This window comes from Aythya fuligula, chromosome 3 (assembly GCF_009819795.1).
Source record: "Aythya fuligula isolate bAytFul2 chromosome 3, bAytFul2.pri, whole genome shotgun sequence".
Lineage (NCBI taxonomy): Eukaryota > Metazoa > Chordata > Aves > Anseriformes > Anatidae > Aythya > Aythya fuligula.
The window spans coordinates 80,046,717-80,069,968 of record NC_045561.1 but is presented as its reverse complement, the minus strand read 5'-3'; the positions used below and the strand labels follow the sequence as shown (position 1 = coordinate 80,069,968).

At 36.0% G+C, this 23,252-nt stretch overlaps 1 protein-coding gene across 1 annotated transcript in view; it reads right to left on the bottom strand.

Annotated features, from left to right (window-relative positions):
- LAMA2 (laminin subunit alpha 2) overlaps positions 1-23,252 on the bottom strand; it is a 356,269-nt gene that overhangs the window by 173,694 nt on the left and 159,323 nt on the right.

The following is a 23,252-nucleotide window of genomic DNA, read 5'->3' as shown; positions in this document are numbered from 1 at the left end:
AACCTAAAAGAAAGTAAGAATTTTCCCTCATGGAGTCAGATAAATTTACTTAAATATAATGTTCCAGTCCTTCCTTTCAGTTTGATTCAGCTTTCAGAACAAGAGGCCATTAACCAGAGTATTTCAAGTCATACCAATGTGTTTTTTCCTATGCTCCTTTAGCACACAAAGCTAGGGCAATGACACTATAGCTTTGCCACGAAAAATTGAAAAATGTAAATCAGTTTTAGGATGCAAATCAAAAAACTGCAGACTGGAATGACAGTGTTCAGTACAAAACCAGGCTTTTTTGTTTACTGTTTGGAAACAGTGTAAGTAAATCAGAGGTTGCAAGAACTATGTTTTGCTTTTTAAAGCATCTGTCTCATACTTCAGTGCAATGTCAGCCTCCTCTCAGAGACTATTAAAATCACAGGGATCCTTCTGCCCTTCCAGGGCATAGTGCTGACCACAAAGCAAACTCACAAGGCTTCTGTGAAGAGAATAATCTGATTATTCCCAAGGACATACTGTGCTGTCTCTTGTTCATCATACTAGATGGCTGGCACACAGTAACAGAAAGCAGTGAAAGTCATCAACTTGGTAATGTGTTATACTGTGATATTCCTAACTTAAGGAGAAAAAAAAAAAAAAAAAAAGTCCCACTATTTAAGGAATTGAAATCAACTAATTTTGAATTTTACATAAAGGCAGAGAAATCCATGAACTGCATCCGAGGCTGTAAAACCAGCTTAAAATCAGAAAATTCACTCTAATTCATAATCCAAAGCTGGGATGTTTATTTGCATAATATCCAAACCCGTTAGGACTAAGCAGCTACATTCTGCCTTCAGAATGACACTCCTTAGACACAACTTTTACAGCATTTTTTGGTTTGCCTGTGGTCAAGGCATAAAAACTGGTTTATAGCTCTAAGAGGATGGTAGAAAAATTATTTAAAATACTGCAAGAAGTATTTGGAATTGCTTTCAATGTTAGACAAACATTTCAAAAGAATATGTTTTTGCAGAATTTTATCACTTCTGTTCAATTTCAGACTAACTACAAGAATTCAAGAAAGTGAAAAAGAAAGGGAGAAGAAACATAGTCTGGTTTCAGGAAACCTACAAGAATATGTACCAGGACAGATCTACTTTTTCCCAACTATATAACCCTCACCTTAGTTAATGAAAAATACAACTCAGGGATTTGCTAAGTCGAGGAGAGGAAAAGGGAGGGGTGGGGAGAGGAGAGGAGACTGTGGTTTATAATAAATGCAGACGGAAAACAGTCAACAATATAAACACTGAGCAAAAACTGCTAGAAAACAAATAGACAATAGTTTAGAGAAAGCAAGGACTGAAATAAAAAATGGGTTTCCCTCAGAAAGCCAAGAAGGAAAAAATACATGTATTCCACAATATAAGTATGGAATTAGATATCTAAAAGAACACAACCTCTTAAAATCCCTACTTGTTGTACATCTCAAAGAGACTGAAAGAATCATCACTGCTTGTCTGCAGAGCCTGTTGTTTTGAGAATATATATATTTTTTCTCCTCTAAATACTTCATTCTAATCCCTAGTAAACATACTATTTAAGGATGTCTATCAGATAGCATTTGCCTCAGATTCCTGACAGGAAGAGACACAGCTGCACTTCCCCACAAATAGGTACTCCTCTGGAATTATATCCAGTTTTTAAGTAGGAAACTATTAAAATTCCATCTTCAAACAGTCTGCAGAACTTGCCACTGACACTAGAGGAGATGCATTCTAGGACACCATTGAGGCAATCAGACCATGAATGTTACATTCAAAACATCAGAAACTTTTTACATCCAGTGAAACACCAATGGAGGACTTTAAAATCATCTCCGTTCATATTTATAGTTAAAAAATAATGTAAAGACATAAAATACATTTCAGAGATGAATACATTATTACACAGTAAGGGTATTATTGAAATAAGATGCATGTACCTTCCTCATATGCTTAGTAGTTAAATTTGTATTTAGCTCAGAGAGACTTTGATGTCTGGCCTAATCCAAGGGAATGTGAAGCCTTCAAAACCAAAAGTAAATTACTGCATTAAACTAGATTTAGACCAGTATTCACGCAACACAAGACTTTAGAAATGAATGAAATAAGACACTAACAAATATCAAGAAGTTGGACAATCTTTTGCTGTTAATGTTCCCATGAGAAATATAGTAATTGACACTTCCTATCAGAGGCAAGCATTGCATAAAGAGTTAATATTTTTATTAGACCATTATATTTTTATAGTTGTAATACAGCTATAGAAAGGTGACATGCTTTTGGAAACACAAACTCTGCTTACTATTACATTATTGTCTAGGTATACATTAGGACTATACCAAGTGAAGAAGTGTTACCATAAAAAGAAAAAAAAAATATCACAAAATCGGGCAGAACATTTCAGATGGAGAATGCTAAAGCACATACTACTGAATACAAAACCAAAGAGTCTCATGGCAAGCTGCTGATAGTAAATCATGGTTCTAAGAAGTGATACTTTTTTATTCTAGAAAATCTACTCAAAACAGACAAAAAAAATGTTTTCTGATGTACCAATGAATGTTCTTCTGCTTGCTGTCCTCGTTATGAGAAACTACACAGATGCTCAGGTTTTCTGTGGCTCTATGATATTCCTGGTGGCAATATCTACCACTAGATGCAGTGCCTGAAGGTAATGAAATCACATTATATGCAGTTTAACATTCTCTGCTAGCCTTCTTGGATTTCCATGCTATACAGCAGCAATAAAATGTTGAAGGACTCTTTGGACTCTTTCATCTTCAGAAACTCTCTAGGCACACATTTATTTTATGACACAGATTTCAGCAAATATAGAGATATTTGCCACCCAAACATCAAACATGAAGGAAATAAGATTGCTCCCAGTTTATTTTTTGTAGCCAATTTAGTCCAAAATTGATTGGCACCTGGGTAGTTGTGATATGATTTGACAAGGTGGTGAACTAACAATTTACCATCTTAACAGATGGATCTAAGTGTATACGTGTTCTTCTAAGCAGCCCACTAACTGCAGCAGGGAATGGTCAAAAGGCTGCTTTTCCTAACTTAATTCACTTATGTTTAAGGGAATATTCCATTGTTAATCCATCTCTCATCTGGATTATCATCTTCTTTAGGAATAAGTCTTGGCTGTAAATTTATGATTTTTAATTGGGTTTTGTTGATCTGGTTTTCATGCTGGTTGTAGAGTGAGGGAAGGCAGTGACTAGAAAGGAACTCCAACGGTATCATCACCAAGAAAACATAAAACTTTTATCCATTTAGTAATAGCTCTCAGTAAAAATTGCATGTTTTAGTTCTACTCAAGATCCAATTAGAGATTAAATAGACTCTCTCCTCTTAGACAGACTTGAATTTAGATAGGATATAAAGGCTCTTCTGAGCCATCAGAAATATTCTGAGCCTTTAGTAATATTTCAGATAAAAAGGGAGCAGAATAATCATGTTCCATTTGAATGACAGTACAGTTCTGGCTAGCTTGAAAAACAAACAAACAAACAAACAAACATTTTTTTTTTTGTTTTGTTTTGTTTTTTATGGTGATTTTTTCCACTGAAAGAATGGGCTCTTTCCCCCAGTTCTCTCTGGGGAGTTACTGCAATACCTACTGCATGAAATATGACAGCTAGTCCAAAATCATACAGTTTCATTGCTTAAGTATACTAAAAATTCTTCTATATAAATTGTATAAATTGATGCTACATTCTAGTTAAATTCATTTATTCAGAATACTGCCTTGGAGAAATTAATGGAACAAGGAAGGAATAAGCTTACATAAAGTAGCCTGACTGCTATATTGCTTGGTTCAGTGGCTTTCCATAAGTGTTTTTCTACCACACTGAACCATTCAAAGGGGAAACCAAGCATTTCAAGCCATTCACTGCCACATCCAATTTCTTGAAACAGACTAATGATAACTGATAAGCCACACTCTATAATAAGAAGATTTTCAAATTATTCTCTTCTGGAATCCTATCAAAAATGTTATGATACAGCCTCTTTTTTTTTTTTTTTTTTTTTTTTTTTATATTTAATTTGTTTGTCAAAGAATCACAGGATGGTTAAGGTTGGAAGGGACCTCTGGAGGTCACTGGGTCCAACACTCTTGCTCAGTCAGGGCCACCCAGAGCAGGGTGCCCAGGACCACAGCCAGGCAGCTTTTGAAGATCTCCAAGGAACAGACTTCACAGCTTCTCAGGGCAACCTTTGCCTGTGCACATTACCCACACAGTAAAGAAGTGCTTCCTGATGTTTAGACAGTACCTCCTCTGTTCCATCCAGTATGTGCCCATTGCCTCTTGTCCTGGCACTGGGTACCACTGAAAAGAGCATGGCTCTGTCTTCATTGCATCATCCCTTCAGGTATCTACACACATTGGTTAGATCCTCCCTAAGCCTCTTCTCCAGGATGAACAGGCCCAGCTCTCTCAGCCCCCTCTCATAGGATAGGTGCTTCAGTCTCTTAATCATCTTGGTAGCCTTCCATTGGACTTTTTCCACTATGCCTAGATCTCTCCTGCAATGAGGGACCCAGAACTGGACACAGTACTCTAGGTTTGTTTTCACCAATGCCAAGTTAAGGGTGAAAGATCACGTCCCTTGCCCTGCTGGTGATACTCTGCATAATGCAGCCAAGAATGCCATTAGCTTTCTTAGCAGTAAGGACACATTGCTGATTCAACTTGCAGTCCACCAGGACTCCTAAGTCCTTCTCTGCAGAGCTGCTTTCCAGCTGGGTGGCTCCCTGCGTGTACTGGTGACTGAGGCTGTTCTTCCCCAGGTGCAGGACTTTGCACATCTTCCTTGTTGAATTTCATGAGGCTTTTGTCAGCCCACCTCTCCAGCCTCTTAAGGTCCCTCTGGTTGTCTGCCTGGCCCTCTGTTGATCCAGCCACTCCCCCCAGTTTCATGTCATCCATGTATTTATTGAGGGTGCACTCTATCCCATCATCCACCTTGTTAATTAAGTTAAACAAGACTAACCCCAGGGGTAACTTCGCTTGTTACAGGCCTCCAAGTAACTGATCTTTCTTTACTGATCAGTACCCTCTGGGTCCAGCCGTTCAGCCAGTTTTGGATCCACCTCATGGTCTGGTCATCTATCTCATATCTCAACAGCTTCTCTGTGAAGATCCTACAGGGGACAATGACAAAAGCCTTACCAAAGTCCAGGAAGACAATATTCACTGCTCCCCCCTATCCATCAGATTGGTAATTTTATTATAGAAACTTATCAAGTTGGTCAGGCATGACTTTCCCTTGGTGAATTATTTCTGACTACTCCTGATGATTTCCTTTTCCTTCATGTGTATGGAAATGGTTTCCAGAATTAGCTGCTGCCTCACCTTTCCAGGGATTGAGGTAAGGCTAATTGGCCTATAGTTCCCCAGGTCTTTATGGTCTTCTTGAAGCTAGGAGCGTGTAGTGGGTTTACATGTCAAGGTTTTGGTAGCAGAGGGCTGCAGGTGTGACCTCTGTGAGAAGAATCCAGAAGCTGCCCCATAAGGGCCAGTTTCAGCAGGCTCCAAAGGGACCTGCTGCTAGCCAGAGCCGAGCCAGTGAGCAACATTGGTTGGGCCTCTGTGAAAGCAGATTTAAGAAAGGAAAAAAAACTGCTTCACAACAGCAGCTATGAGAGCAAGGAGTGAGAAACAGCCTTGAAGACTGTTTTGCACTGAAGGTCAGTGCAAAAGGAGGGCAGGAGATCCTCCAGGTGATGGAGCAGCAGTTCCTCTGCGGCTTGTGGAGAGACCCCTGGTGGAGCAGGCTGTCCCCCTGCAGCCCATGGGTCCCACATGGAGCAGATCTCCATGCTGCAGCCCCCCTGTGGGTGGAGGAGTCCCCGGTGGAGCAGGTGGATGTGGCCTGGAGGAGGCTGCGGCCCATGGAGAGCCCCTGCAGGACCAGGCCCCGGGCCGGAGCTGCAGTCCGTGAAGAGGAGCCCACGCAGGAGCAGGGGGTCTAGAGGAAGTTCTACTATTCACAGTAAATCTGAGTATTAGTCAGGCATTGGAATGGGTTGCCCAGGGAAGTGGTGGAGTCACCGTCCCTGGGGGTGTTTAAGGAAAGGTTGGACGTGGTTCTTAGGGACAAGGTTTAGTGGGTGATATTGGTGGTAGGGTAATGTTTGGACTAGATGATCTTTAAGGTCTTTTCTAACCGTAATGATTCTATGATTCTATTTTAAAGTTTCCCAGCAATGAAAATAGAAGGATCATCAAATATGTGTTTCATTTTGTTTTTTCACCTAATTGAATGTTTGCTGATTAAGAGTCAAATAACATCTATCCACAGAGGAAGTACAACTGATGACAGACAGGTAGAAACCAAACTCTGCCAAACGTATTTCATATGTACTTTGACCAAGTCCCTTCAGTATATTTTATATCAATACTTGAGCAGTTCTAATCCTTTCTAGAACATACCAGTATCAGCTATAGCAAATTCTTTCTATATACCATGTCTGATCAAGTCCCTGTACTCTATCAGAAAAATACCATGCATTCACATTCAAAAACTACTGAAACATACACAGATAAAGAACATCAAAAGGAAAATGCAGTACATTACAATAAGTATCTCCTCAATCATCCCTTGCAAGTATCCCTTATTTTTGCTAGAATACTAATATATCAAGTATAATCAGAAAATCTAAAGCTTTTTGATTTTTTGGTCCTCTTGCACTTTGCTTCTTGCTCTAGAATGAGCATTGCACATTTTTTGTAAAGTGGTTGATGACTCTTGCCATCCTGAGAATAACAATCTCATGCATATTTCCAGGCCCTTCATAGTTGGAATAGTTTGCCACATGCAAAGTAGCTCAATTAAAATCACACACAATTATTTAATTCAATGTATCAGCTATAATGATAGTAATAATAGTAATACTAATAATAGTAATAATAATAATAGTTTCAGAGGAAAATATTAAGGAATTCAATAAGAAGCCTCTTATTTGTGTTTTTTCTAAGTTGTACCTATAAACTCAGCCCAGTCTCACTTTTACTGAGATTAGTAGCATTACCATGTAATAACTCTGGGTCCCTTACTCCTTAGATGAACTAGACTGTATTATTTAGAATAAAAGAAAAAATAGACATCTAAATAACATTAAACAATTCATTTTGTTTAATACAGAATATCAAAACATTCAGTGATATCATGCAACTCTGAAAGGAAAAATCAAATAAATCACAGTTCCTAAGAAAGACTAAGGAAGACTGCTGGATGACAGCTCTCCTGTGAGCCCTAAGGTTCCACTTCTACTTATGCTGAATAGTTGCTCTTTCTGAAATTAGTACTGAAAAAAATGATGGAACCACAAATGATGGACTGGTTTAAAAAATTGTACTATCAGATTATATACTGTTTCCTGAAATGTGCTAATGAATGTAGGCATTTACCCTATGAATTCTCAAATCTCTACCATCATTCCCAGCTGTCATTTCCTGTCCCTGGAGAAGGGAAACAGAACAGCCTGGCCAACTATTCCTGAAGTCCAAAATCCCTTTTGCCAGTATGCTACTCTTTGCTCTGCATGAGTTCATGGGTACAGGGAGTGAGACTTAAAAATAAAATAAAATAAAATAAAATAAAATAAAATAAATGAAAAAGTCAGAGCAGAGAACTGGATTTGGATTTAAAACAGCCATCAGGGCAGGAATGCTGAGAGCTCTTGTGAGCTTCCCTAAGTCAGGTGACAGTGCCATCACAAAATCTGGAATATATGGTTATTTTGCTATGGTTACTTAACCATAGCAATCACGGTATATAACCTTAGTACAGTTGCTTACTTTCTTCCTCCTTTGCTTCACAAATGACCAAATTCTAAACGTCCTTCAATGATTGATACTTTCCAATCACTATTCCCCAAGCTGCTATAACTAGATTGAAGATTCAAAAATATACAGTAAGGTATATATCCTTCTAGTAGTGATGCGGTAACTATAATTCTTGCATGTTTACTGCCCGTGCTATTACCGTGGTGGCAATACTCAGTCTTTGGAAGTCTCCCAATTCGGCAAAAATATGCCTGAAGCTGTGACATTGCAGTGAAATTTCCCAGACACCAATCATAAAGGGCTATTTTTTTAAAATGTAAAGACTACTTCATTAAAATTGAAAACATTTTGCCCTGTCTGAATATGAATACAGTTAAGCTGCAGAGAATAAATAAATAAATAAATAAATAAATAAAACCAAACAAACACAAAACTAAACCACACACCAGCTGCTTACTACAGTTTTACAACAGCTACTCTAATCTTCACAAGCACTAATTTAGCAGGGGCACAGCGGTTTAAAGATATAGGTATGGACAAAATTCCTGCTTACTCTTTTAATGTGTAGATGTTTCAGACTAGTGATAATGAAATCAAGTTTACAATTTGATCAACTCTGAGACATGTTTCTAAATAACATATCCCCATCAAATGTTTCTAAATAAAAACTGTTTACTGCTGGTCTTGTAGCTGTCAACAGCCTCATAACTGAAAGTAATTCTTAATTTTACTGATTAAATGTTCATATCCCAGTTTCATGGTCTTTGCTTCCAAAGGGACAAACCGTAATTACAGTAGACACATCAGTAAATGCCTTCCTGTAATACTAAAATGAAATACTAACAAGAACATTTATGTCAGTGCTCAATTCCATTGAGACACAAGGACCGACCCTTACCCTCCCATCTCTGGCTGTACTCCTTCATGAATATTTTAACAAGAACAAGAATTTGCATAATTTTGCAAAACCAAAGAAAGCTCATATTTCTATGGCAACAAAATCCCAGCATGCAAGGATTATTAAAAACAAAAATGCAGGAGTATAAAACAAGAGCAATTGTTCAAGTCCAAATTAAAAGCTGTCCTCAGTAAAAATATTTCCTTAGTCTTGCTGTTGCGTTTAGGTGTAGTCAATATTTGCATCCAATATGTGGTTGAGGACTTTCCACTGAATGATAATCTTAAAATCCAAATCCATGAATGCTTCCCAAAATGTTAACTTGCTACTGAAAAAGATTAAATTACGTAAATGGCAACAAGAAATAGTTAAATACTACTTCTTTGTTAGTACAATTCCCTGTTAGTCTCTAAGTATTCTTGGTCTTAAGCTTTCTTATCTTTCTGTGTTTCTGAAGCACTAAGGAAAATAGCTCAGGAATGTTATTCTAAACTTAACCACAACAGAAAATGAAAAACCCCTTAATTTCTAGCCAGTTTACTTACCAAAGGTAATTTTCCTACCTTCTTCTACCTAACTGTTTTGCAACATTACAAGGACAATATTTTACCACAATGATGGCTGCACAAATAATGAAAGCAATGTATGACATAACTAGCACTTTGGGTACTTTAGGAAATTGAAACATATCATAATGTTTCAAGCATGAGTTGTGCAACTGCAGTATATGTTTTGCAAAATTATTCTGACAGAAGACATATACTATTTTTAATAACTGTCAGTGTTTTTAACTTTTAAAGTGGGAGATTTTGAATGAAATGGCATGCAAATATGTCAGTATTTTGAAGAAAATTCTTTCTTTTCTAACAAAGATGTGGGGATACGCAAAACCCAATTCTCTGCTCTTCAGAGGTGGCTTATCATTTGATATAATAAACACAACAATAAATTTAGAATTTCACTGCATATCATGGAGACCTCTAAGGATCACAAATCAAAATAAAAGCAGTAAAAATAAACAGTTGAGTATTAAACAAAGATATAGATCTGGATAAACATGTCTCTGTGCACTATAATTCACTGACCCTAATCATAAAAGAAAAAAAAAAAAAAGAAAAAAAAAGAAAACACCTCCATGTATTTTGATTTGATTTTTCGAGGCAGGGGAAAACAAAGTAGTGAATCAGAACTCCTGTGATTTTTCCTGAATATGTTCTATTTTCAGTCAGAATAAACCATGTTTTGAATTACTTTGCCTCTGGAGCCAAAGCTTTCTCATGATTAAATTCATTGCCAGTTTCCTGGCTTGTTAGTTTTATAGGCTTTCTTCCACCAAGCTTTTTCAAGATAAACTATCATTTGAAATATTTGAAAAATATGTATGTTTCCTTTTAGAGCAAGAAATTTGTGTCTCATGATAGTTGAACCTGGACAGGCTTGAGAGTTGGACCTGTGTGAACCTCATGAAGTTCAATGAGGCCAAGTGTAAGGTCCTACACCTGGGCTGGGGCAATCCCAAGGACAAATACAGGCTGGGTGCAAAATGGATTGAGAGTGGCCCTCCTGAGGAGAAGGACCTGGGGGTGTTGGTTGATAAGAAGCTCAACATGAGCCAGCAAGGTGTGTGTGCAGCCCAGAAAGCCAAAAGTATCCTGGGTTATGTCAAAAGAAGCATGGCCAGCAGGCCAAGCGACGTGATTCTCCCCCTCCGCTCTGGTCCTGTGAGACCCCACCAGGAGCACTGCATTCAGTTCTGGGACCCCAGCACAAGAAGGACATGAAAGAAATAGAATGATTTGAGAGGAAGGCCATGAAGATGATCAAGGGGCTGGGTTTTCTCATCCTGGATAAGAGAAGGCTCTGGGGAGAACTTACAGTGACCTTCTAGTACTTAAAGGGGGCCTACAGGAAAGCTGGGGAGGGACTCTGTCAGGGACTGTGGTGGCAGGAAAAGGAGTAATGGCTGTAAACTAGAAACAGGTAGATTTAGATGGGATATAAGGAAGAAATTCTTCACTCAGAGGGTGGTGAGGCCCTGGCACAGGTTGGCCAGAGAAGCTGTGGATGCCCCATCCCTGGAAGTGTTCAAAGCCAGGCTGGATGGGGCTTTGGGCAACCTGGTCTGGTGGGAGTTGTCCCTGCTCATGGCAGGGGGGTTGGAACTGGATGGTCTTTAAGGTCCCTTCCAACTAAATCATTCTATGTCTATGAAATCTTAACACATGCTAGTTATTAATAACTAAATATATTTAGTTATTTATATTATATATATTAATAATTAATATATATTAATGTATATATAATATATATTAATAACTAAATATATTTGTGTAATATTTTTATATTACACAAAAACTGTGAGTTTTAATGCTGTCTTACTCCTGGAGCAAATATTTCTTTGAACAGTGAAGACAGTACTTCATTACTAAACAGGCTTTAAAACAAAATTGAAAAAATATTCAGTGTAGTTAAAATCTGTCATTCATTATTTATTTCATTCAACAAAGTAATTGTACACTTGTTATCACCATCATGGTAATCCACAGATGATTCTATCCTGAGGCAATGCATTCATATATACTAACATTGCATTGACACAATGCTTTCTATACACATATACTATATATAATGCATATACACACAGAGAAAACAAATATTGATATGCGCTCATTTTTGGAAACAACAAAACAGTGTTATTTAAAAATCTAAGAAAAAATGTTTGTTTAAAAGAAAATTTTAAGGCAAAGGTCCTCTCTGAAAATCTTTGCAGGCAAAAAAAATTTTTTTTTTTTTTTTCTAAAAGTTGAAAGTATTTATATTTCTTACTTAACATCTATGAAGAAAACTATATTTATTCTTAAAAGTCTGGAGGGAGGGTGAGCAATCAAGCTAATAAGACTGGAGAGAATAGAAAGACAGTGTACAAGTGAATTGAAGCCTAAGTATGAGAAAGAAGAGATGGCGTAGCTTTATGAGACCTCCAGAAGAGAATTTATTCTTTCAACTTCAATTTGCCTTAATAAGAGCTGACAAAAACAATAAATAAATCCTTTAGTCATTGTAAGAATAATCTAGCCCTCTGAACTTTTCACATTCATGTGTATTATTTTTAACATTACTTTAGTTATGTTCTTATTTCCTTCAAGAAGAAAATAATAACAAATGTCTGTTATCCCTAAATTACCCTGATCAGAAAAATTATATTATTTTACAAGAAGACAAAACAAGTTGCCACTTCTTGCCAGTTTCTACAAGTGCAGTACCTTCCATTTACAAAGCAACTTTTTGAATAATTTAATTTTTGTACTGTCTTCTATTGGAGAAAAAAAAAAAAAAAAAGAGAGAGAGAGAGAGAGACACCCTTATTTTTGTGAGTTACGAGTTACCCTTACTGTAAAGAAAGAATGATGGACACAATTTTCTTTGAATGAATTAAGTGTCCAGAAAAATGGCAAATATACTGCCCACTGGTTAAGCACGCTGAAAGAATCAACATCATTCTTATACTGACATAACCTCAAAGGAAGTTATACACCAAGTCTCAATTGAAGTATTCATCAAAAAAAACACTATAATTCTATGAGGTATGTTAATTCCATGAGGTATGTTAACACAGAGAGTGTGATTAATATAACATAAATTTTAATTCCTGCAGGTAGAGAAAACTTCTGCTGAGATTAAATGTTCTCAGGCCTGTTGATTTCCTACTAAATGATGTGGATATTTTGCAAATACTCTTACAGAAGGTGCTATGTGGATTTAAGTGACAGTCACATATTTCAACTAAAGCATCCTATTCTCTTCACAAATTCTCCTTAAAAAATGTCAGATATTTCTTTTCCTTTGGCTACAGAATACATTGCACAAATTAAGCATGAAAACTATGTGGTAACATTGTCCTATGTACACTCTATTTTAATCTTCTGAAAATATCAGAGGCATCTAAAAAGTAATACAACCCTTAGATGAGAATAAATTCACCAAGTCTAGTTATCTAAAAATTTATCTAACATGATCATAATGTATGTACAAGATTAATATAGAGTAAGAATCCACACACAGCAATGAAAAAAAAAGATCTTTTGCATATTCACATTACTCATCTAATTCAACACTGTAAATTTTGAACCTTTCCAGAAGATGAACTTGACCTTACTAACTATAACAGACCTCTTCAATTTGCTTTGCCTATGAATGCCAACACATTTCTTACTTTTTCAGTTTTATGGAGACTTTTTAGAAAGAAATTCCTTGCCTTATAGTAATATGGCACTGGATGTACTTACTATACCTGGCTGCTGTTATTTTAGGTGTGGACGTTTCACACTTTTGATGACAGGATGCTTCCTTTTTGGTCAGCATCTTTATGAAAATATGCATTTCTAACTTCACTCATTGTGTGTAAAAGATGGAAGGACAGATCTGTCATTTTTCAGATACTGCCCTGACTCAAAATCAGATCTTACTGGACAGAAGTATTATTAGCATGCAGAAAAGACCATTAACAGAATTAAATGAAAACGATCTACATGGGGACCCTCAAAGAGCAACCAAGCTAAGGAGAGAGATGCTGGTGTCTAAACAGACCACTAAAAGAAAAACAAACAAACAAACAAACAAACAAACAAAAAACAGTGTTGGACTGCAGTTATTTTCTTCATCTTATCTAAAAGCAAGAACACTTTTTCCATTTCGTATTTATTGATGTTCAGATAGACAAGCTTAACTAAAGATGATCAGCTTAAGTATTGACAATGAAGGATGAAGTAATTCCACCAAAATGAATCAGGATATTATGCTTAGTCTCAAAAGGTTGGTGCTATAAATGTTAATAATGGGAATAGTGGGACTGAAGGTAATCTCTAAATTTGTGAATCGGGCTGCCAGCTGATCTCTTACTGCCCTTCCTCAGCAGGTAAGGGTGGGGAAATAAGAAGAAAAAGTTAATGGGTCAAGATAAGGACAGGGAGATCACTCACCAGTTACCTTCATGGGCAAAATAAACTCAACCTGGAGAAGATTAATTTAACTGCCAATTAGAAAATCAGTAGAATAGTGAGAAACAAAAACAAAACTAGAAACACCTTCCCTCTCCAACCCCAACACTCTTTTTCCCAGGCTCAACATCACTGCTTCATTTATGACTCTTTTACCTCATCCCACAAGTGGTGCAGGGAATATTGGGCTTGCAGTCAGTTCCTAACACTTCACCTCTGCTTCTACTTCCTTTCACTTTTCCCTTGCTCCAGCAAGTATTGTCACACTGGAATTCAGTCCTTCAAGAACTGCTCTAATGTGGGTGCTTCCCACAGGAAATAACCCATGTTCCAGCATGGGTTCCTTCCACAAGGTACGGGAACATAAGGACAGATACATCAGGAACAATTGCTGAAGCATGGGTCCTCCAAAGGCTTCAGGTAGATAGCAGAAAGCAAGCTTTCTCTTACAATGATTTTAACTGTATTATTAATGATGCTTTTATGTATTAACTAGATAATTTAGACCTTTATTAAATCACTATCAGGACTAACTATAAATTCTTAGCTTGACATATATGTTGTATTCCTTTTCTCTCATAACGGTATTTTGAATGTAGTAACAATCCTGCAGTTCATTTCTTGTGTGAACTTGTGCTGATTTGAGACAGTCAAGCCTTTCACTAACAGGAAAAAAAAAAAAAAAAAAAAGAAAAAAAAAGAAAACAACAACAATAAAATAGGCATGATACTGAAAGCTCAATAACTTAATAACTTTCTAGGGAATATATTAATACTTAGAGGAATATGCAGCACTAAAGATGTTCTCAAACACATCAAATACACAGATTAAGCTGTAGTAACTTCCTCTATCTGAATAATTCACTTTTATTGGTAAAAAGTTTCTTTAATGTATAACCTTTACCCTTGTTGCCATTATTTCACCTCCCTCTTTTTTGTTCTATTCATCTTGAACATGAACTAAAAATCATTTCTTGTCTCCATATAGCAACTTCCTGTTAAGTATTTAAGACTTTGGCTTCAGTCCATAGAATTTTAGTAATGTATATTGCCATTACATAAATACAACTCTTCCTTGTTTTCCTTAAGTCTTACTTTCATATGGGTTGTCTCCAGTTGAAAAAAACATCCCGGACACATCAATATCCTTTAATGAAGACCAAAGATCTTTTATAATGTTGGAACTGCAACAGTGTTTTTGTAGGGAGAAAAGATCAGATGTAGAACATTACAACAATGTTTGACAGCAATCTCACCCGAGAGAAGGGAAGAACGAGTGTTTATCTGAGTGTGTATATTTGTGAGTGTGTGTTTATGCATTCAGTGAGTGTAACTATGTTTCCTCTACAGAGAAGATGCAAAGACCTTAAAATTAGGTCTTTCAAAATCTCTGAGAAAATATCACCCTTGATGCAAGTAAAAATTCTCATATGTAACTTGCTAAATAAGAGAGCATTGCCTGCTCTAATTTCAGAATAAACATATATAAAGCATAACAGCTGTAATATTAAAATAATGAAGTATTATTCATAAAAAGCATAGCAACCAGTTTAAGAAAACTATATATTTCTCTCAATTAAATTCAGTTTTTAGCAAGATGTTTTAGCAAGATACATATTTTCTCACTTGTTCATTGGAGACCAGAAGAATGATGAAATCATTCTGACTTAAGGTGTTACAAGGTACTCTTTGAAGAATAACTGCTATTTTGCAGCCTAAAGTGGTAAAGTCTCAGTATGGAACTTCATTATATGCTCCAAGATCTTTAATGCTAAATACTAGTATATGAATTTTGCATCTAATAAAGTCTAGAAATTCTTATTACTTGCTACTATATACTTGCTACTTACTATATTACTTGCTACTATATCTCAATAGTTTTTCGTAAAGTTATCAGCCTGCATTTGAACAGATAGGTTGGAAAACTCCAACCTCAATTTTAGCCAAGAGACCATTTTTGACTTCCCTTCAATATCTTTTGAATTTTTGATGTAACAATTGTCACAACTGATGTAACAAACCTCACAATAAGTCAAGATCATTGTACGTAATTCGTATATAATATATCAATATACGGTCATCTGAGTATGATTAATGCGAATTATATACCTACATAAATTTCCTTTCATTGAATGTGTTCCTGCCTTCCTTGTTTCTGTTGGCAATGTGTATTTTCTGCTCACTCCTAATATAAGCTAGGCTGCTAGGTACTAATAAAACAAGTCTTGACTAACAATGTAAATTTTCTGCTTCAATCTCAAACTCTTTAATATTTAGCAGGGTTTCACACTGCCTTAGATTTAATGCAAATGGTGTAGTCTGAAGCAACGATTAACTTTATAGCTGGAAGATAAAAAGTGGATAAAAGAGCTATTACTTCACAATAGCATTAAGAGAAAAATGATTTAAAATGTTGAGCTTAACTTAGTGCTGTTTAAAATACGTGTTATGTGAGGACTGTGACCTACACAAAGTTATACAAGTTTCTAGTCACATAAGAACACACCATAAACTCTTTCACAAATGTTAATCTATATTTAAATAATACTAATGTAAAAGTTAATCATGTAATCAGAGAGTTGTTTTATTTGCCACAGCATCTACCTACAAGCAGTAAGTCCTTGTTTTGACTGTGATGTGTTCCAGACCCTCTACACTTTACTTGATCATAGGACTAATTCCCCTCTGCACTGTTGACAGTAAAATGTCTTATGCCTGCAGTTCTTTGGAAGGCAGAATGGACAGAGATTAGATCCAACATGTCTTTCAGCCCTGAGGCATCATCTCCTCATTTACTGATGCATGAATCCTTTTTCATCATCTGTCTCTTCCCACCTGCTTGTACTTGACCATCTGTATTATTTCATGACCTCTTATATTAACTACCAATTACAGTTTAAGAACATAAGACAGTTTTTATCTAATGCTGTGTATTTTCTAATCCATTTAGCATTTCATTCTCCTACTCGAGACCATAATAGAGCTATTCTCTAGCTTAAGAAATTTCTTCAAACTGCTGCAAATGCTTGGACAACATTTATGTGTGCTTGCTTGCTGATACTATTCCATATGCATCCAGTATTGGTCACTGCTGGAGGCCACTTCCTAGGCTAGATAGACCTTGCCTCCAATTACAACTTCTCTTACTTTTTCATAGATATTTCAGAATGCATCTCCTGCTGATAGAAACTACTGTAACTCTGTAAACTTAATTGATTTCTGAGAATTTCTGCTAACAGGAAGCTGTCTTTCCTGTACTGAAAAGTGCCAACTTAATATATTCCTTACAAAGAGTTAAAGATAATGCTAACAATCTTGAATGAAAGAGCGTCCAAGGCCAGCTAGCAAGAGCTGCTATTACTTCACACTTGAAAAAATTGCTCTTTCCACTAACTTTCACAGATGTGTATTGTGCTGTACCCAGTTAAGTCTGTTAAGAATTTTGTAGTCAATATCTTTCATTAGTTAAAATCTGAACGTAGAGCAGAAATCAGGTTGCTAAAGTTCAAAACAAAACATTCAAACAAATTATATTAGGTAAATGAAAGAATGGAACGTGAAACAACGGTGAGTAAATTGCTGTGTACTAAATCTGCACAAACACACACATGCAGGGCATCAGGTTTTTCTTATAAAATGTAAGTTTGCTGTGCTTGGAGAACAACCTTACAAAAGCATGCAGACCTTGCGTGACATGCATACGCACACACTTGTGCATTTCATTGTCTTTGTCACTGTCATGTTCTTGTAATAAACTTTGAATATAAAACTTTATGCACCTATTTGTATACCATTAACAAAGATAATAATAGGAAAATATATATATGTGTGTGTGTATATATTTGGGGAGATGATCATCACTTTTTCATAGTCCTATGTTTGGAATTTCAGTGTATTCTGTACATGATTCTGAAAGATTTTAGCTTAGATGTAGAATTTTTTTTTCAAAATACTTTTTTTTCCATAGTAAAGTGTAATATCAGGTGCATAGCCATTTGCACAAATAATTGTGCTCTAAAAAGAAGCATCAGGACCTGTCATTTGCTATATGGAAGAGATCCATTTTGAAATAGTCAAATGGGAACAGGGTTGGTCTAATTCTGTTGTCAGTGAAATGGTAAAATTGCAGCCTGTGGTTTTTTAAGTCCAGCATTTAGTTTGTAATGAAAAATCCAGATCCAATAATTTCTCCAGCATTCCACCCTCTAATAAGTGTTCTTTAATAGATCTCAAGTCTCACTGAGGCCAAGGGAGCAGAATTTCAATAGCTTACTTGAAGCTGTGGTGTCTAAGGATGCCTAGCACTTCAGGAATGCGTCACAGAAGATACAATTAGAAAAGGCCAAAATATACAATATAACAACATATTCATTAGATATGAAGATTCAATCAAATAGACAAGAATTATGGAAGACTGATCTCAATGGGGTGAACAGGAAAAGTTGAATTCTGTCCAATGTGATTTGCTCAAGAGTTTTCAACATAAGATTTTGCTTATAGAGTAAAATTGATTCTGGTGTGATCACACTAAGGGTCTGAAAAGACTGCAACTTGAACTACTTCAAGTATTTTAAACAGTTTACCATAATAACACAGTACATTATGCCTATCCAGTTGGAATAGTTTATTTACCTACTGGCTGAATTGATTAAAATGAACAGTAAATTTAAGGTATTGAAACCAGCAGAACTCTTCACTTCCAATGTGTCAGCTACTCAGCTCTTTAAAGAAAAGCTCGTCTCTATAATCCATATGCAAGAAGTGACACATGCTGTTTCTCATTGTACTTAGTTCCTGTGGATCTTTGTACTGCCATTTAACTACTGTGAACTGAGGTACTAATGATATGAACTGGCATGTAGCATTTCTAATATGATAATTGAACTCTGGAATAGGTCATGGCACTGTACTAGATACATTACAGAGTAACAGAAATAGTTGACATAAAAAAACACCAGCAGAATGTAATTATTATCAATACAGTGTTTTTTGAATAAACTCACCTACAACTCTACAACATACAGTAAGGTGTAATAAATTTCAATTTCAATTTTTTTTCTGATGTTAACAATTTTAATTTTTAATCTTTTTTTTTTTTTTTTTAAAAGTAATTAGTATTCTTTAACTGCTTATGGGTCTGAACCTAATAATAGGATACTATAGTCACAGAATGGTTGAGGTTGGAAGGGACCTCTGGATATCATCCAGCCCAACTCCTAAATCCAAACAAAAATTCAAATGAATATCTATTTTAATAGATTTATGCACTTAATTGGTATAAGGCTGGAATGAAGATGTGGGACTGCTAGTATGTAAAGCCTAGAAAGTGTTCTAGTACACCATTTTGACCACTCTGCTCCTAACCAGTATTGCATCCTCTGCAACAGCAAAGAACTTCAAACTTCTTTTTGTAGGGAATGCAAGAGGAAAGTGAAAAAGTTGTCAATTTAATGAGGTGATTAAAGGAGGTTTTTAAAAACTTCCCATTATTACTCAAAAGAAGGAAGAAGAAGAATAAATAAAAAAACAGAACATCGCCACCATGAAATGGATTGTAATGATGAAGTAATTTTCACTTTAAAAATAAGATTTTGTTTGTCATGAAAGTATTCAGAAACTCTGAGGAAGTTTGCCTGATAGTTTAACATGTAAAGTATTTCAGAGACTAAACTGACCAAACAGAGAATTTACCAGTCTTCCACAGCTGTGCTGTTAATATTCTTAATTTTAAGAAATGCCTGCAAACCAAATACATCTGCTCCATGCCAAATGAAACCTTTGACCTGTAATGAAATCCTTCAGCTTTTCTTTTTTTTTTCTTCATTTTAGCTGGGTGAGAAAAAAAATAAAAAAAAATGTTTTATCATATGTAGATCAAAGCAAATTCTTATTATCCTTTTCCCCATCTTTTTTATTTCATGGCTTGACTTAGATATTCTTGAGAATGATTCCCATATTGATAGAATCCCTGATGTTCTTTCATGGTTGTATATACTCACCCTTAAAATTAATGCTGCCTAATTGTAGTACACATGAACTACTTTCAGTGCAAATTATGGCTGTCCTTTGTCCTTTTTCAGATTAATAATCTAGCTGCTGCAAGAGGGAAAAGACTGAGAAAATCACTGTGGACCATATATTTGCGCTATATAAATTAAGTGGGTCTACAACTGACTGTTAGTTTGGTCACTTACCATAATAAGTACCACAGATGGCTCTATGGTGCAATATCATCTGCTGTTTTCTAAGAAAACAGGAGTTTCTGCTTGGCAAGGACAGGTCCCCAGGACATTGTAGGGTTTCTGACATGACCTGGTGTTATTCTCGCACTCTCTTGGGTGGCGCAAATATTTATGTCATTTTCAGCACTTTAATTTAAATTAATTCTCACAGATGTTAAGCAACTATGTTTTCCTGGAAGTCTATCTAGGCACAGGATGATTTTTGCAAGGTTCTTATTTCTATCCATGTAATTAAAACTGCTTCTCAACACACTTTCTCCTTTAAGAGTTATCTCCCCAATTCCATACATTGTCTCTCTGTATTACTTTTGTCTATTATGTAAATTATTTGTGTGATTTTGTTTGTTTGCTTTTAATTGATGTATGGCATCCAGTTGGTGCAAAATTATGCAAAAAATAATGGGTTATTGGATGCAGAGATGCTTGGGTTAACTTGAAGACTGGAAGCAGTCTAGATCACAGATGCTGGAAATTCAGTTATTAATTAAAACACTTAAAATTAGCTTGGAACATTTATACCCCGTTGCTGATAGCAGCATAGTTAAGGTAATTACTTCCTGAGGACTGCTTTGGACCACTGAGGAGCTACAGAGAACTTACTGGTCATGTGATGTTGACTTGCTCCCAGCTGCTTTACCTATTGGGGAAAGCTAAAATACATATGGGGAAAGATAAAGAACAAAAATATTTATTAACAGTAATTTTTCTACACAGGCAATTACTGTATTTGCCACAGGGACAAAAGAGTCAGGACTGGATGGAGAAATATACTTTGCAATCATGAGATGATTCTATCAATGTATATACATTTTATGTTTTGCTTTAAAGTTTATAGTTTAGAAAGCTGGTGTTTTATAATTTTCCACCCATAAACATTTCAGTAATGTAAACCATTACTTACCAATTATATTAACTGTAGCCTTTTTATAGCAGTGTTACACATGGGACGCTGTACCTTAGATTCATGAGTAAATTGAGAAAAATAAAAAGTGATTATTTTTGTGAAATGTCTAAACCAACTGGGAGATCTTGGTGTTATTACACAGGACATCTGACATGTTTGTACAGGTTCCAGTCATAAATGAATCTAATACCAGTGCACAACAAGACTTTTTATGCTTCAGTTTACTTTATAGGTACAGTGCCCAATGCAGATTGTCAAAGAAATTTTCAATAGAAATTAGAAAATCAATCAAACAAACAAAAACTTCTCATGAATATTATAGGGTTTTGGTCACCTTTATCTACCTTTTGTCAGCATTTTGGAATATAACTCAAAACAGAAGACTTTCAACTTAAAGTGGGAATTTTAGGGATCCTTACCCCAGTTAATTTTGCCTAATTAGCTTTAGAGAGCTGATACTACTAGGGCCCCTCTACTGTCAGTGGAGAAAAAGAAAGTATAGCTAAGTTCATGTAGAGCATTAGTGAGTTACTGTTATGAATTGTTCTTTTGGGGAACTTGTCTCTCTCCTCTGGTTGAACCATCAAGACTGACTTGTGAAATTAACACACCAGAATAGAACTAATTATATGGCAAGGTTTCTGCATTTCCCATTTAGGAAGTTCATTTGATAAACTGCATGGTATGCAAGCAAATCAGAACTATTTAAACTGCTTAAAACTGTTTTCTCTTGTGATTTTCATCTTGCCAATTAATGTGGTTTGGAGCTTTTCTAAGCTCAACTCTTCTCCTGAACTCTGGAGAAGTTCTAAGTATTAGTATTGAAGCCTGTATTTAGGAAAATAAAAATAATACTAAAAGGAGTCTCTAGGTGTCAATGTGAGAGACTAATCTTGAGAGTAGTTTTCTGTGTGAGAAAACATTGCATTGAGAGACACACAAAAATAAAGAAAATACTAGAATATGCTACTGAATAGCATTTTTATTTTTTTTTAATGCAGAATTATTAACAATAGCTTAATTCAAGCAGGATTTAAGTATTTGGTAGTCTGAAATATTCACGTAACTGAGGATTCTCAGTGGTATGAGATGCTACAAAACATACAGATGAGCTGTAAATGGCTTGACACTCTTCAGCAACATCCACAAAAGAAAATTAAACAGTGAAAGAGCATGGTAGTGAACAGTGGAGCTCAAATGCCATACTTTAAAATTATTAAAACAGGTCCTGGCACCCTCCTAAATTACTCTATATTGTCATTTCTTTAAATAGTTGCTACTAATTCGATAGCATAGTGTGTTAACAGTACGTCCATGTGAAAGGCCTCAACACTAGAGAATAGGTCCTGGCAATGCTTAGTTTACTAATACAGATGTACCCTTAAAGTACCCGTGTGTCCTGATTTCTGCTGGGTTAGAGTTAGTAGCTCCTAGTAGCTGCTGTGGTGCTGTGTTTTGGATTTAGGTGCTGATACCAGAGGGATGTTTCAGTTGTTGCACAGCAGTGCTTGCACAGAGCTGAGGCCTCTCCTGCTCCTGGTGCTGCGTGTCCAGAGAGGAGACTGTGGGTGCTTCAGGAACTGGGAGGGGACATGGCCAAGACAGCTGGCCCACGCTGCCCAAAGGGATGTCCCACATCATGTGGTGCTGTGTGGAACAATAAAACTGGGGGGTTGGCTGGGGCACTGCTCATGCTCTGGCTGAGCATCGGTCAGCAGGTGGTGAGCAATTGTATTGTGCATCACTTTTTTTGTATATTCCTCTATTAATAATATTATTAATAATTATTATTTTCCCTTCCTTTTCTGTCCTATTAAACTTTATCTCAAGCCACAAGTTTAACCTTTTTTTTTTTTTTTTTTTTTTTTTCCTTTTTTTTCTGATTCTCTCACCCATTCCACTAGGTGGAGGTTGAGGGATGAGCGCTTAGCTGCCTGCCAGGTTAAACCACAATACCACGTGAACAATACTTCTGGCAGTGTAGCCCAAAAAGTAATTTGCAAACAGTTTTCATAATTGGTAATCTGCATATTCAAAACTCAATTCATCCAAATGCCATTTTATGGTTGAATACAGAAGTCTGTGTGTTCAGTTTGGGCCTAAGCACTGTTTTATTACTCCAATATGAACCTGCTGGAATGAGCAACTCATGACAAAAATAACGTTAGGCCTTTACTTCAGTACAGCAACAACTCTAGACCCTGCATTTTCCTACGTACCTCCTCTATTCAGTATTATTTTACAGTAAAATGAGGAGGTGTTTGATATTTTAAGAACATTTTAAAATGTCTAAATTAATAGTTACAATACCGAATACACTGTGCAAGATTTAAGGAACTTTTCCCAGACTAACATAAATTAGTACCATATTGTACACATGTTGTATGAA